The sequence below is a fragment of the Protopterus annectens genome, chromosome 9.part0, assembly GCF_019279795.1.
Source record: "Protopterus annectens isolate FY-2018-M chromosome 9.part0, PAN1.0, whole genome shotgun sequence".
Taxonomy (NCBI): Eukaryota; Metazoa; Chordata; order Ceratodontiformes; family Protopteridae; genus Protopterus; species Protopterus annectens.
The window spans coordinates 126,710,965-126,724,281 of record NC_056743.1 but is presented as its reverse complement, the minus strand read 5'-3'; the positions used below and the strand labels follow the sequence as shown (position 1 = coordinate 126,724,281).

General features: G+C 41.6%; 1 protein-coding gene across 2 annotated transcripts in view; it reads right to left on the bottom strand.

Moving 5' to 3' along the window:
- PDHX (pyruvate dehydrogenase complex component X) overlaps positions 1-13,317 on the bottom strand; it is a 1,629,376-nt gene that overhangs the window by 989,455 nt on the left and 626,604 nt on the right. The window lies entirely within an intron of this gene.

Below are 13,317 nucleotides of genomic sequence, written 5' to 3'. Positions count from 1 at the left end.
GACAGTCACCAAAGCCCTGATTGAGGGGGAAGACAGTGCACACTGCCTACCTTGACCTGGCGAAAGCCTTCAACACTGTTCCCCACTCGGGCATAATAGATAAACTGTCTCAAGTAGGCATCAATCTGTATGTTACCAGATGGGTAGCAAATGGCTCACTGATAGAACCCACGTAGTCAAAATAGGGGAAGCCACCTCAAGCAGTAGACCTGTATCGAGTGGCATACCCCAGGGTTCGGTCTTGGGGCCTCTGTTATTTTGGTTACACTTTTCCGAGGTACAGGCCAAAACCAGTGGGCTATGGCTGACCAAGTTTGCAGATGACTGCAAGTTGGGAGCTGTCATCAATTCCCCTTGTGACATGGACATCCTCCAAGAGGGTCTCACCCAAACAAATGACTGGTGCCAGAAACCTGGCCTCAAGCTGAATACAAAAAAATGCATTATCATCCCCTTTGGGGAGAGAGATGTCCCCACAAATTATCACATTAATAACAATGTTCAAAGCACGCAGTCAGTTGTGAGGGATTTGGGCACCCAGATTGATAGCAGCCTGACTTTTGACCACCATGTTGCTTCCATTGTACGGAAAACTTTCTGCATGGCCCACCTCATAAGTAAGGGTATCTCATTCAGGGACAAGGCGGTCATAACATCCCTGTATTCTTCCCTTATAAGGCCCATTATTGAGTACAATGCCTCATTCGGCATGTACCTTGCAAAGCACATGCAGCAGCTGGAGAGACCACAGAGGTTCTTCACCAAGAGAATCCAAGGCCTCAAAAATCTACCATACACGGATAGGCTAAAAGCCCTATGCCTTTATTCTGTTTCATAGAGACTCCTCAGAGCTGACCTCTGTCTGGCATACAAGGTGATCTTAGACCCCGCCTTGATGAGACTGCTACATATCCGCAAGTCAAGCTCCACTCGAGTAACCTGCACACACGGCCTCAACCTGGTCTGTGACATCAGTAGGACTTGTTGGCGGGACAGATTTGTGTCCCAGAGACTCCCCCATCTATGGAATAAACTCCCTCCCCTTTTTAAGCTCAATCTGGATGACTGGATGGGAAACAGAAAATACATCCCTGGGTTTCCACCCATGTCCCTGCTGGACAGGGGCATCGGGTGCTGATTTGTCTATGCATGGGCTAAACTCTTAGCTAGGCTTATAAGGGCCTCAGGGCCAATAGCCTAGTAACTTCCTATGGTCCTATGTGAATAATCAATAATCCATATACACACTAAAGGACTATAAAACCCCTACGCACACTAAAGGACTATATAACCCCATGGTGATTTAGAGGAACATTCCCAACTTTTCTCACTAGCAGTCCTTTTAAAAGTGACCAAGTAGCTATCCAAGTCTTTATCTGAATTAAGGGGTTTTAAAGGGGTTAACACCCTTGGTTGGACTATTGACTTTCCTTACGATTGTCATCATCCCTTCACCATTGAAAGCAGCAGTCTGTAAAAGCTGCTCCACCGTAGTCATGGTCTACAGATCAAATGTCTTTTGGAATCAACACTCACAAGGGGCAAAATGTGGAATAAACTGGCTGAAAGGTGAAAAGTTCAGCTTCAGCTGCCTGCATTCTCTATCACTTATAAAATAATGCATGAAGACATTACTTCTTCAAGCTCGAAAAATAAAATTCATTGCAAGCAAAATTATATTATTCTGAACAGTTACAGGGACAGCTCAAACTTTTTATGGGTCATAACTTTATGACTAACTAAACAAGAAAATTAAATGGTTTACAGTACAAAAATGTTAAACTTTTGTTTTGCTTTTCTTAGCTTAATCGGTCAACCAAAAGTCATTGTAGCAGAGTAATGCTGGAACTACTCGCATTCTCTTTTCTAGTCTAATTAGCAAAAGTCTTTTTTCTTTTGGTAACAGCAGAAAAGTGCAATAATTTACAACTACTAAATATCTCTCTCTTACTTTGCAGCAGTAGACCCCCCCCCCACACACACACACACACAAACAGATCTCTCTTTCTTTCTTTCTTTCTTTGCAGCAATAAAAACAGGTAACAAAACAGTCTGCCCTTCTTTTTGCTCCTGGTGCTGGCAACCAATCTCATCCAGTGGAGAAACAAAGGTCTTACAAATGGCTATAGTTCAGTCACTTCCTGTTGAACTTTCTCCTGACAGATACTGCATATTTCCCCATTAGAGAATAGGAACCTCTGTATAAAGCAGTTCTTAAATATGACCTCAGGTGTAACATCAGTATTTGTAGTCATGCCTAGTGTAGTCTCTCGATAGAACTCTGTGCAGACAATCTAAAAGCATTTACTGGACATTCATAGGTTAGTACTAGGCTAACCACCCTTGTGGGCCATTTCAAGCCTAGCCAGTTACCTCATGTGAGAATCAAACCCTGCACTTTATGTCTGTAAGGTAAACACCTTAACCATTATGCCATCCCTTCGTTAGTCACAACAGGTAAAAATAAAGTCTCTTACTGCTGATTCAGACAGTCGATACTGGCAAACATAACAAACAAAAAGTCTCTTCTTGCTAAAGCAGATGCAAACAAAAACAAGAAGCATTTTACCAAACTGACTCCAGTGCAGAGTAACAATCCAGGTAGGACACATTGGAACTAGGAATTCACACCAAGAACCATAAGCTGAAACTTCTCACCACTCCTGAAGGAAATATGTTTTTTGATGCAGTCACTCTCTACTGGTATACCTCTCCTGACAACAGTTCCATCTAGGTACTTTACACGTAGCCAGAGTGCACTCAATTTAGTCTCTTAGACTCCATAAATTCTGCCATACTGATTCTGATCACTGTTTACTTAAGCAGCTTCCTCTCTCCCTAAACCTAATTACCTGCCTAGCAGGTGACTGCTTAAATTCTACTATTTTCTATCTACCATACCCACAACTAAGTTTTAACACCAAAAATATTTCTCAACTAATCTAGATCTTGTCTGCCTAGCAGTTCTTTGCCCTCCTGTCACTTTACCTGCCAGGCACCTTCAGGCAGCACCATCATGCTATGTTTCAATTACTCTTGAAGTTGACTCAAAACTAGTATGCAGTAGCAAGTGGAACAATGTGTAAATGGAAGCATATTATTAAGAGATCAGTTAACAGAGTCATCAAATGAAGGTCCACTTGCACCTTATTCTGTCTAATGTTTGGTAGTTAAGGAGGTTGCGCTGTGTTATGATAGAAGGGGAGTGGGGGAAGAATTTGTGAAGCACGTAAGTACTGCAGCATTGACACAGGTACAGAGAGGTATGGGAAATATGTATGGGGTAGTGACAGTATGGTATCTAGCTCAGCAGTTGGTATTGTCTTCTCAGGTCTCAGGGGCTGAAGTTTAGCACTTAACTTTTTTGGACAATGTAGAGTTATAACAACTTTACATGTAATCCAGTCATAAAACTAGATCAAATTTGAATGACAACTTCTGACCATGAGGCATTGATGGATGCTATCCTGGAGACTGATGTCTTCTAGAAAAACAACCAGCTTTTCCCTGAGAATTTTCTCCATGACTTTACTTGTCACTGCTGTTAGACTAACTAGCCTTTGCTTTCTTAGGTTTTTCCGGCTCCCATCTCCCACATAACTGCATAACACTTACTGTCCTCCATACCTAAGGCATTTCTGCAGTGGCAAGTGATCCACCAAAGATCTCCCTCAAGGGATCTTCCAGCAATGTGACAAGATTATTTAGGACCCTGGGAAGCAACCCATCTATTTTCTCTAATTTATTCTATATAACAAGAGCCAGTTCCCCAACACCTCCTACTTCTCAATCCCGGTGATTATCTGCTGGTCTAGCCACTCTGTCCTGTGCAAAATAATTGCTTAAATGTATGCTTTTTCCATGGCTTACACGGTCTTCCTCCTATATTTGTTTAGCATGGCCAGATCTGTCCATCACTTTCTCCTTTCCTGCTATATACCTAGAAGGCCCTTATTCCTTTTCTTGATCAGCCAGTTCCCTTTCATCTTGTTGCTTTCTTGCCCTTAAAACCTTTATTCCCCTTCTGCTAGCCTCTGTACTGTATCCTCTCCACCACCCTATTCCCTCTCTACAATCTCTTCTATATTTTATCTTTTGCCCAAGCTGACCGCCTCAAATTCCTATTCAGGTACAATAATTTTCACTTCTTTTTACCTTACTGTCTCTTCCTCAAACCTCAATCTATAGCCTTAAGTACTCCCTCACTGATCCCTTCTAATAGTTTGCTTACTCTGTTAGTTTATTCCTAGTCTCGTAACTAACCTTGTTTCAATAAGTTCTGAACTTCCCCAACATCTTAGCATAACGCACTCCCACAAAATTCCACATCATAATCTTTGTCTTCATGTTCTTAACACCTCACCTCGACAAAACACACAGAGTGGCATGATCACTGTTGACTAACACTGCCTTCATCTGGACATCAGTGACGCCTTCTGTTTTTGTTAGAATCATATCCAGAATTCTACTTTTCAAACTGGTTGGCTGACCTCTTCATAGTTCAAGGCATCAGTCAACTCCCACAAGCTTTCTACCCTGCAACTAAGAATCTCTCAGTGTACTCTTGGCAGATTTCAAATCCACAGTGAGTATTATATTCTTTCTCTTACCCCTCCCCTTTACTCTTTCCTTCAGTCTGTCATTCTCCTTCCTTAATTTGACTAGAGTCAGTACAGTGTATTGGTCCACCAGCATCCCTTCTTCCTCAGCCTCAACTGCCAAAACTGTTAATCTAGGTTGTGTACCTTCCTCCACTCTTACTCCTTTGATGGGTCTGTGTTCCTCTTCCTTTCTAAACTCACAGCTGAGACATTCCTTTCTTCAAAATACTGCCCCACGTCCATCCTACCCCCCTCTGTCACTCTTGATCAGTATAAACCTAAGCATTGCCATATTCCACACTCTCTTGTCAACATCCCATCTCTCTCTCTCTCTCTCTCTCTCTCTCTGGCACAAGTAATGTCATCCCTTCCTCCTGCATCTCTGCTTGCAGCTCCCTGTCTTCCTAACCAGAGTTCCTGTATTGCACAGCAGTAATACCTAGTCAAATGCTGAGCCATCCATTTTGTTCATCTGCTTTTCTTTTGCCTACTGCCTGAAAATGACACTCTCTTCACCCCCTGCTGCTCAGATTTATCTTTCCAACCCTTTTCTAACCATCACTATTATCCCTTCTGGACTAGAATGGTGCCAGTTCATGCCAAAGACTTCGATCTGACTATTGGATCTCCCACACTCATCTGCTCAGTTGTACATCTCTCACTTGCTCACACCCTCAGCCAATCATTATATTTCCTAAGCCTCTTTCTTCAGCATGCTGCTAAGTGAGCTTCTGCATGCCATCCTGGCACCTCTCTACGCCACGTTACTGACTTTGCTTACTGCTACTTCTTAACCCTGTAACCCTGCTTTATCAGAAGCTCAAGCATTCACATATTTTTATGGGTCTTGCATGCATGTAAATTGAACATTTTCCACAAAGATACAGACACAGAGATGTGCACACATACACAGACATACACACACACAGAGATACACACACGTGCGCACACACACACACACACACACACACACACACACACACACACACACACACACACAACAGCATGCACATTCCCACACACCACAAAAGCATTCTTTCTCCGCAGAATGATATTCCTTCTTTTGACTTCTGAACGCTCTTTCAGGTTTTTGTTTCTGTAATAAATAAAAATAAATCAGTAGTGATCCCGCTATTAGACATTTCTCTAAACTGCAACCCCAAAGTTCTCCTGAACAAACTTTCACTCCACATTAAGCAATAAGACACAATTTTTCCTTCAAAAGAGAGTTAGACAACTGGATGGGTGCCCAAAAAGGAGGTAAGGTCTAAGAGTGGGTTCTAAGTTGCACTGCATAAGTGCATAGTCTATGATACTAAATTATTTCCCAAAATTTTCATATTTAAAAAACACATATATGCATTCTTAGTAACCAGGAAAACACACTCCACTGAAGTACAAAAGCGCCGCTGGACACCAAGGCTAAGTTCCAAATCTTTTTATTTAACAAGTTAAGCGCTTTCATCCAACCTCTGTCTGACTTCTTCAGAACAACACGTGAAAGAAACTCAACCCTGTGTATACATCCCTTAAAATATATTTACTTGAACAACTGAATAATTGATTTATAAAAAATTGACCCATAAATAAACCCATTCACTTGCCCCATCATAAAACCCCTATTAATACATATTAAAATTCAAACAAATGAGTACAAACCATATGAATAAACAAAATAATTCATTAAAAAAATATTTTTGTGTTAACCTAAAATATACTTTAATTTCAGTATAGCTGTTATACTAACATTGTCATTAATACCCAGAAAATTGGTGGCATCTAGCCTCAATTGCCACCTCAACTCACAAATGTCTAAGTCCAGAACTCTGCCCTGTCTGTCCAAGAAGCTATTGCTGCTGTAACATAAATCGTCAAATATTGCTTGTTTAAATCAAGCTGAACTGAGGTGGGCTACCAGCCACAACTCTGACCTGAGATACCAGACGACTAGAGGCTTCTGAGCTTGCAAAAAAGAAAACATACGTTGCCTGTTTTTTTTTTTTTTACTATTTACTGCACTTTTTATTGCCTCCTGCCTACTTTTATACTGTATTTATTTACTGTGTGCTAAGCTACACTATACTGCAATTACCTGCTATACTGTGCCTATAAAATCAAATGTCATTACTGTTTTCACTGTTTAGCAAGATTTTTTTTTTGTTGTTTCCACTGTTTGTTAAGTATTTACTGGTATTTTCTAACTGTTTTAAAGCAATCTGCTTTGCCTGCTCTGGTTTTCCTGCCAAGCAGTACTTAATTCACTGACCTATTAAATGTTTAAATCCTTCCTTAGAGCCTCCTGGCTGATTACTGGTGTTTTAAATGTTTTTTCACTGTCTCGGTGCTATTTTTCTGCTGTGTTAAAACATTCAACACAGAAACTAGAGTAGCTAGTGGCTGTAGCATAGTTCAGATCCAGAACTGCTGCTTCTGGAACTGTTTGTAGTGGTTTGTTTCCTCTCAGCATATTTTACAGGCCATCTTGGATTGGAAGAAGCCTATCTGCTCTTTTGTGAGAGAACTGGGTTGATTGGGACCTGACTAGTAAAGGAATGTTACAATTGCATCATGTACACAGACAATCCTCTCCTTCTCCCACAAAACACAAATACATGCGAGAGATGCAACTATACGGCCAAACTGGAGGCTGAGCTCTCTCAACATAGGACTGGCAAGACCAGACAGGAGGAGAAGGTAACCACACACAATACATACCCAGTCACACATGGTACCATCACAACTTCAAATCATACACATACTCACACAAAGACATACTCGGAGGCTCTGATCAAAAATTTACCAAAACAGCAGAGGCCACCAAAGCAGACACCCAAACAACTACCACCTCACGACCCAACACATGCAACACATAGACCACACAGTCAGAGTGTCAAACAGTCACAGCCCTTAAGGCCAAACAAAATGCCAGACACATTTGTCATTGGTGATTCCATAGTCAGACACACTGACGTCCGCTCACCAGACTGAGTAAGGAGAAGGTCACAGTAAGCTGCCTGTCGGGCGCTAGAATCCGCCACATAACGCAAGCACTCAGGTCTCTCAACAGCAGGTACAAGTACGACTCAGTCATTGTCCACGCTGGTGTCAACGACCTGAGACGTACCTCCTTGGACTACATGAAAAGGGACATCGAGGAGCTCTCTGATTATGTAGCCCAGGCAGGTATGACCCTGACCTTGAGCAGTATCCTACCTTCACCTAGAATGATGCCACAATACTGTGATAAGATGATCAGCTTTAATAATTGGCTTAAATTCTGGTGTCATTCAAAGGGGATCCAATGTATGTCTGCCTGGGATGACATGCTGGACAAACCACGCTGCTTCGCAAGGGACGGCTTGCACCTGTCACCCCTGGGCTTCCGGATATTGGCAAAGGCTCTTGCCACCCCCATAGTGCCTTTTTTAGGCAAGGCTCAAATTCTAAACCTACCACCCTACAACACCAAAAAGGAAAAAAACTAAGGGTAATGCTGCTCAATGCCAGAAGTCTCACTCTCAAGATGCACGCACTCGAGGCCCTTCTCAATATGGAGAACATCGATGTCTGTGCTGTGACAGAAACCTGGTTCAAGGCTCCTGAGAGCACCCCAGCACTAACAGGTTTCACCTCATATCATGCGTTCCGGCCCCAAAATCCGGACAACACCAAGAAAGGAGGGTGTCCATATTCATAAAGGACACCCACACCTCAAGGTTGGTGGCAACGCACGATGCATCGGAGACCATCCAGGTGCAATTAACCATAGGCAAGACTGCTCTGCAATTTGTAGCATGTTACAAGCCACCCTCTCAAACTCAGGAACCTCACATGGCCTTCCTGAAAACATTGGAGGGGATAAATGTATATCCAAACACCATCATACTAGGTGACTTCAACTACCCTAATATAGACTGGGAACACTACTCAAGCCTGAACACTCTAACCCAAAGATTCCTGAAGTTCATAAACTCAAATGCCATGGAACAACTAGTCACCATCCCCACAAGAGGAGAAAACATACTTGATCTCATCATCACGAACATGGGATCAAAATGTTCAACACCGGAAGTATACCCCTCACTGGTGAGATCAGATCATAAACTAATCTCGCTGGAGGTCCTCATCCCGCCCCCACCTGAAACAAAAAAGACCACAGTGAACAACTTCTCAAAAGCCGATTTCACACTTCTAAAAACTAGTGTGGTCTCCTTTAAGGCCCCTGAGCCAGTGGTAAACATTACTCAAACCGCTGAATCACTTACAAATGCCTTCTACCAGCACCTACAGGACTGCATGGATCAGGCAATCCCAAGCAAAACTAAGACTCTCTGTACCAAAGGCAAGCGTCCAGTCTGGTGGACCCCAGCCATAAACAAGCTCTACAACAAAAGGAGGAAGCTACTACAAGATAGAGCAAAATCCTTGAAAGGTAAGACACCTTTGATCATTATAAGTAAAAAACTAAGAGGTCTCATAAAATCATCCAAGGCAAATTTTGAGAGAAAAATCGCCAAGGACTCTAAAGACAATCATAAGGCCTACTTTAGCTATGTTAGAAACCTAGGAGGAAACTCCCAGATATGCTCAGAATTAGTTCAAAATGATGTGAAAATTACTGAACCTACACACATTGCTAACATACTGGCTGACAGGTTCAGTGCAAACTTCTCCCGCCCCCCAAAAGGAGAGATATCTATTCCAGAGGATTGTAGCCCCCAAACATCTCCAATGCCCAGGTGAGAACTGCCCTCACTAAGGCAAAAACACAGCATCCATGGGACCGGATGGTGTCCCCGGCTGTGTGCTTCATGAACTCAACGAGGAATTAAACCCACAGTTAGGACAGCTGTTTAATCTTAGCCTCACCTCAGGATACGCACCCAAGGAGTGGCGACGGTGACTGTGGTCCCACTTCATAAGGGCAGTGCCTCCACAGACCCTGGAAATTACCGCCCCATTAGCTTGACAAGCCTTATCTGCAAAGCCATGGAGAGGATCATAATGGAACTCATAAATAAAGACATAGGGAACTTGCAGACTTTGGATCCAACCCAGTTTGGCTTTGTCAAAGGCAGATCCTGCCTCTTAAACTTGGTTGACTTTTCGAGACAGTCACCAAGGCCATTGATGAGGGAAAGGCAGTCCATACAGCCTACCTCGACCTGGCAAAGGCCTTTGACACAATACCCCACTCAGGTATCATCGAAAAACTCATCAGCTTGAATGTAAACCCATACATCACAAGATGGGTTGCAAACTGGCTAAGTGACAGAACCCACAGGGTCAGAGTTGCTGGAGCCATGTCAGACTCAAAGCCTGTCACAAGTGGTGTCCCACAGGGCTCAGTCCTGGGTCCACTCTTGTTCGGCATCTACTTTTCTGAAGTACAAGCAAACACAGGAGGGTTATGGCTGACAAAGTTTGCAGATGACTGCAAACTGGGCACTATAGTCGAAAACACATCTGACACAGATATCCTCCAGAAGGGCCTCACAGAAATGGATAACTGGTGCCAGAGCCATGGCCTGAAGTTAAACGCCAAAAAATGCATAGTCATACCCTTCGGGAAAAACAAGGTTACCCCTGGCTACCATATAGGTGGCAATCCACTGAGCACAGAAAAAGTCATCAGGGATCTGGGGACCCAAGTTGACAGTAGCCTTTCGTTTGACACTCATGTTGCTAAAGTAGTTAGGAAAACCTTCTATATCGCCCACCTGATCATGAAGGGATTCACATCTAGATCAAGGGAGGTCATCGTCCCCTGTACTCATCACTCATTAGACCTATGATTGAGTACAATGCCCGTTTGGAATGTATCTGACCAGACACCTGCTGCAGCTTGAAAGGCCCCAAAAGTTCCTCACCAAAAGGATAAAGGGTCTCAAAAATATGTCTTATGCTGCCCGACTGAAAGAACTCCAGCTCTATTCAGTCTCATACCGCTTGCTCAGAGGTGACCTGTGCCTGACATATAAGGCCATGTCAAACCCAGATTTGATGAATATGCTTCACCTCAAAAAATCTAGATCCCTCAGAACCACAAGGGCGGGAGACTTAAACCTTGACACGGTTATAAATAGAACGTGCTGGAGGGACAGATTCAACACCCAGAGACTCCCTATGCTGTGGAACAAAATCCCGGTACATGTGAGGCAGAGCACCTCGCTGGCCTTGTTCAAGAGGAATCTTGACCAATGGATGGGAGATCGCAGATATACCCCAGGGATTACTTCAGTGTCACTGCTTGACAGAGGCACAGAAAAATGATAGGCATAGTTTTTATTCAAACTAAAGGGGTGGCGAAAGCCACATAACTATGGGCTAGGCTTATAAATGCCCTTGGGCAGATAGCCTAGTATGAACCTATGAACCTATGAAGTCCGGTGTAGGGCTTGGAATAAGCATTCTCATAGGTCCTTTTGAATTTTGTTAAAGTTTTTTTTTTTCAAGTTTTAGCTTCAGATATTTAGACTTGCATCTGAGCAGGTTTCTGCTTGTTTGCACATTGCACAAGCAATTGTGTGCTAAAGCCAGACAGTTAAATGCAACAAATTTTCCCTTAAAACCCAGGCAGAAGTATACATTCGTCAAGCTCCTCCATAATCATTTCTGAAAAAAGCCACCCCTAGTGTCAACAGTGTTCAACCTGGCATTACAGACAGATGAATTATCCCTTGTTTCTTCTGCCAACCTTGTTGACTTGGGTCTCTTGAGGCGGTGTAGCAATTGCTTCATTTACACATTCAACCTTCTACTAATAGCATAATCTAGTAGACAGTGTGAGAGATGTATTTACACCAAAAATCTAGAATCCATGCTCTTTCTCACTCAACACAGTAACACGGAGAAGGTTGTCAACTCACCCACCACTACATATTCACATAGTACCACTACCCAAACACACAGTGTGCATCAAACATGTAAATCCACATACATGGAGGTTCTCTTGAAAAACTTACAGAAACACCAGAGACCTCCAAAACACAACTCAGCTACCGCTAACACAGTCTCCAGAGCACCCATGACACATACCAACACCAGTGTCTCACCCACCAAACCCGTAAGGTGTAACACACAAAAAACAAGTTTTCTTGTTATTGGAGACTCAACAGTGAGACACACGGATGTTTCACTCACCAGGTTGGACAAGGAGAAAGTCACGGTCAGCTGCCTGTCTAGTGCTAGGATTTGCCAAATCACACATGCACTCAGGTCTCTCAGCAACAAGTACCGTTATGACTCTGTCATAGTTCATCTTCGTGTGACTGATATCTGTTTAAACAGGTTCTGATGACTCACAGAAATCTTAAAAGCTCTGTACTTAGACCTCAGTTGGTGATCAAGAGCTGTCATAATAATCTGGTGACAAGTTAGTAGAATATAGTATAAATATTTAGTTACAACTGGCTCTAACACATCTAAACTGTTCCTGTTTAAAATCTCCCAGTGGGTAAAACAGTAAGGATAGTCATAGGGAGCGTATAATATCATTTTCTATTACCATCATTTCACATTTGGACTCAGGCTCTTTCAGTTTTGATTTGAGATATCTGCTTCATGTGGTACAACTATGCTGTACCTTACAGTGTAGCTATTGAAGAAATACACAACATAACTGTTATAGGGGCTGGCCCATGAGGCACAAATATCCAAGATATTAATACATTTCTGCTTAACCATGCTTAGTGATATTATAATTAATCTCCATCTTGCAGTTGGTATATAAAGAAGTTAAGCTAATTTCAAAATGTTAAAGCCCTAGAGGATTACCACTATTGGAATGTTGTCCTCATATACAATAGTGGGGGGAAAATGATAGTAGATAGATGTCTAGCTAGATATGTGATTTAGAACTCTTTGAACATTTATTGAAATAAGAGATAAATGAAAATGAGGCTACCTTATTATGTACACACAATAATGTCTGCAATACAGACTCTAATATACTTATCAGTATATGAGATGTGTTACGAGAGATCGATAACTACAATAACAAATAATTGGACAAAATGTTAAGAAGGGGAATTTTCCTTTAATTCCATTAACTTTTCTTTCAGACACAAAGACTTTCTTGGTTATTGACAAAATTAATACAGAGAATGTAAATCAACATATATGTGCGTAATAATATGTAGACATAAATATGTGCTCATATATATATATATATATATATATATATATATATATATATATAAGGATACATAAGAAAATGAACATATGTATATATATATATATATATATATATATATATATATATATATATATATAAAAGAAAACAACTATTATGATGAAAACAAAGTTTATACACAAACACAGTACTACTGCAATTAACTAGGTCACCAAGTCTGACCTGAGTAAAAAGCTGAAGATTAACTATGTAGTAACGGGGACTCACTGTGTAGTGCTCAAATGTTCAACTCAATACATAAGGAATGTAATGACAATGCTAAGGATTATACAGCAAATGTTTCTTTTCATTAAAAGAAGGTTGAAAGAGAAATAAAAAGAGGAAATAAATAAAGAGGAAAGAAGTAAATATACATATACAAAAAAAGAGTTTTTCTTGAATGAGTAATGACTCTGCATTTAAATTTGTTGAAACTGTTGACTCTACCAAGTTTTACCTTACAATAGTGAAGACTAGTCAATTGTTGATGACATATTAAGACATGCTTCATTATATAAAACCTTGCATAATTTGTTAGAAAGC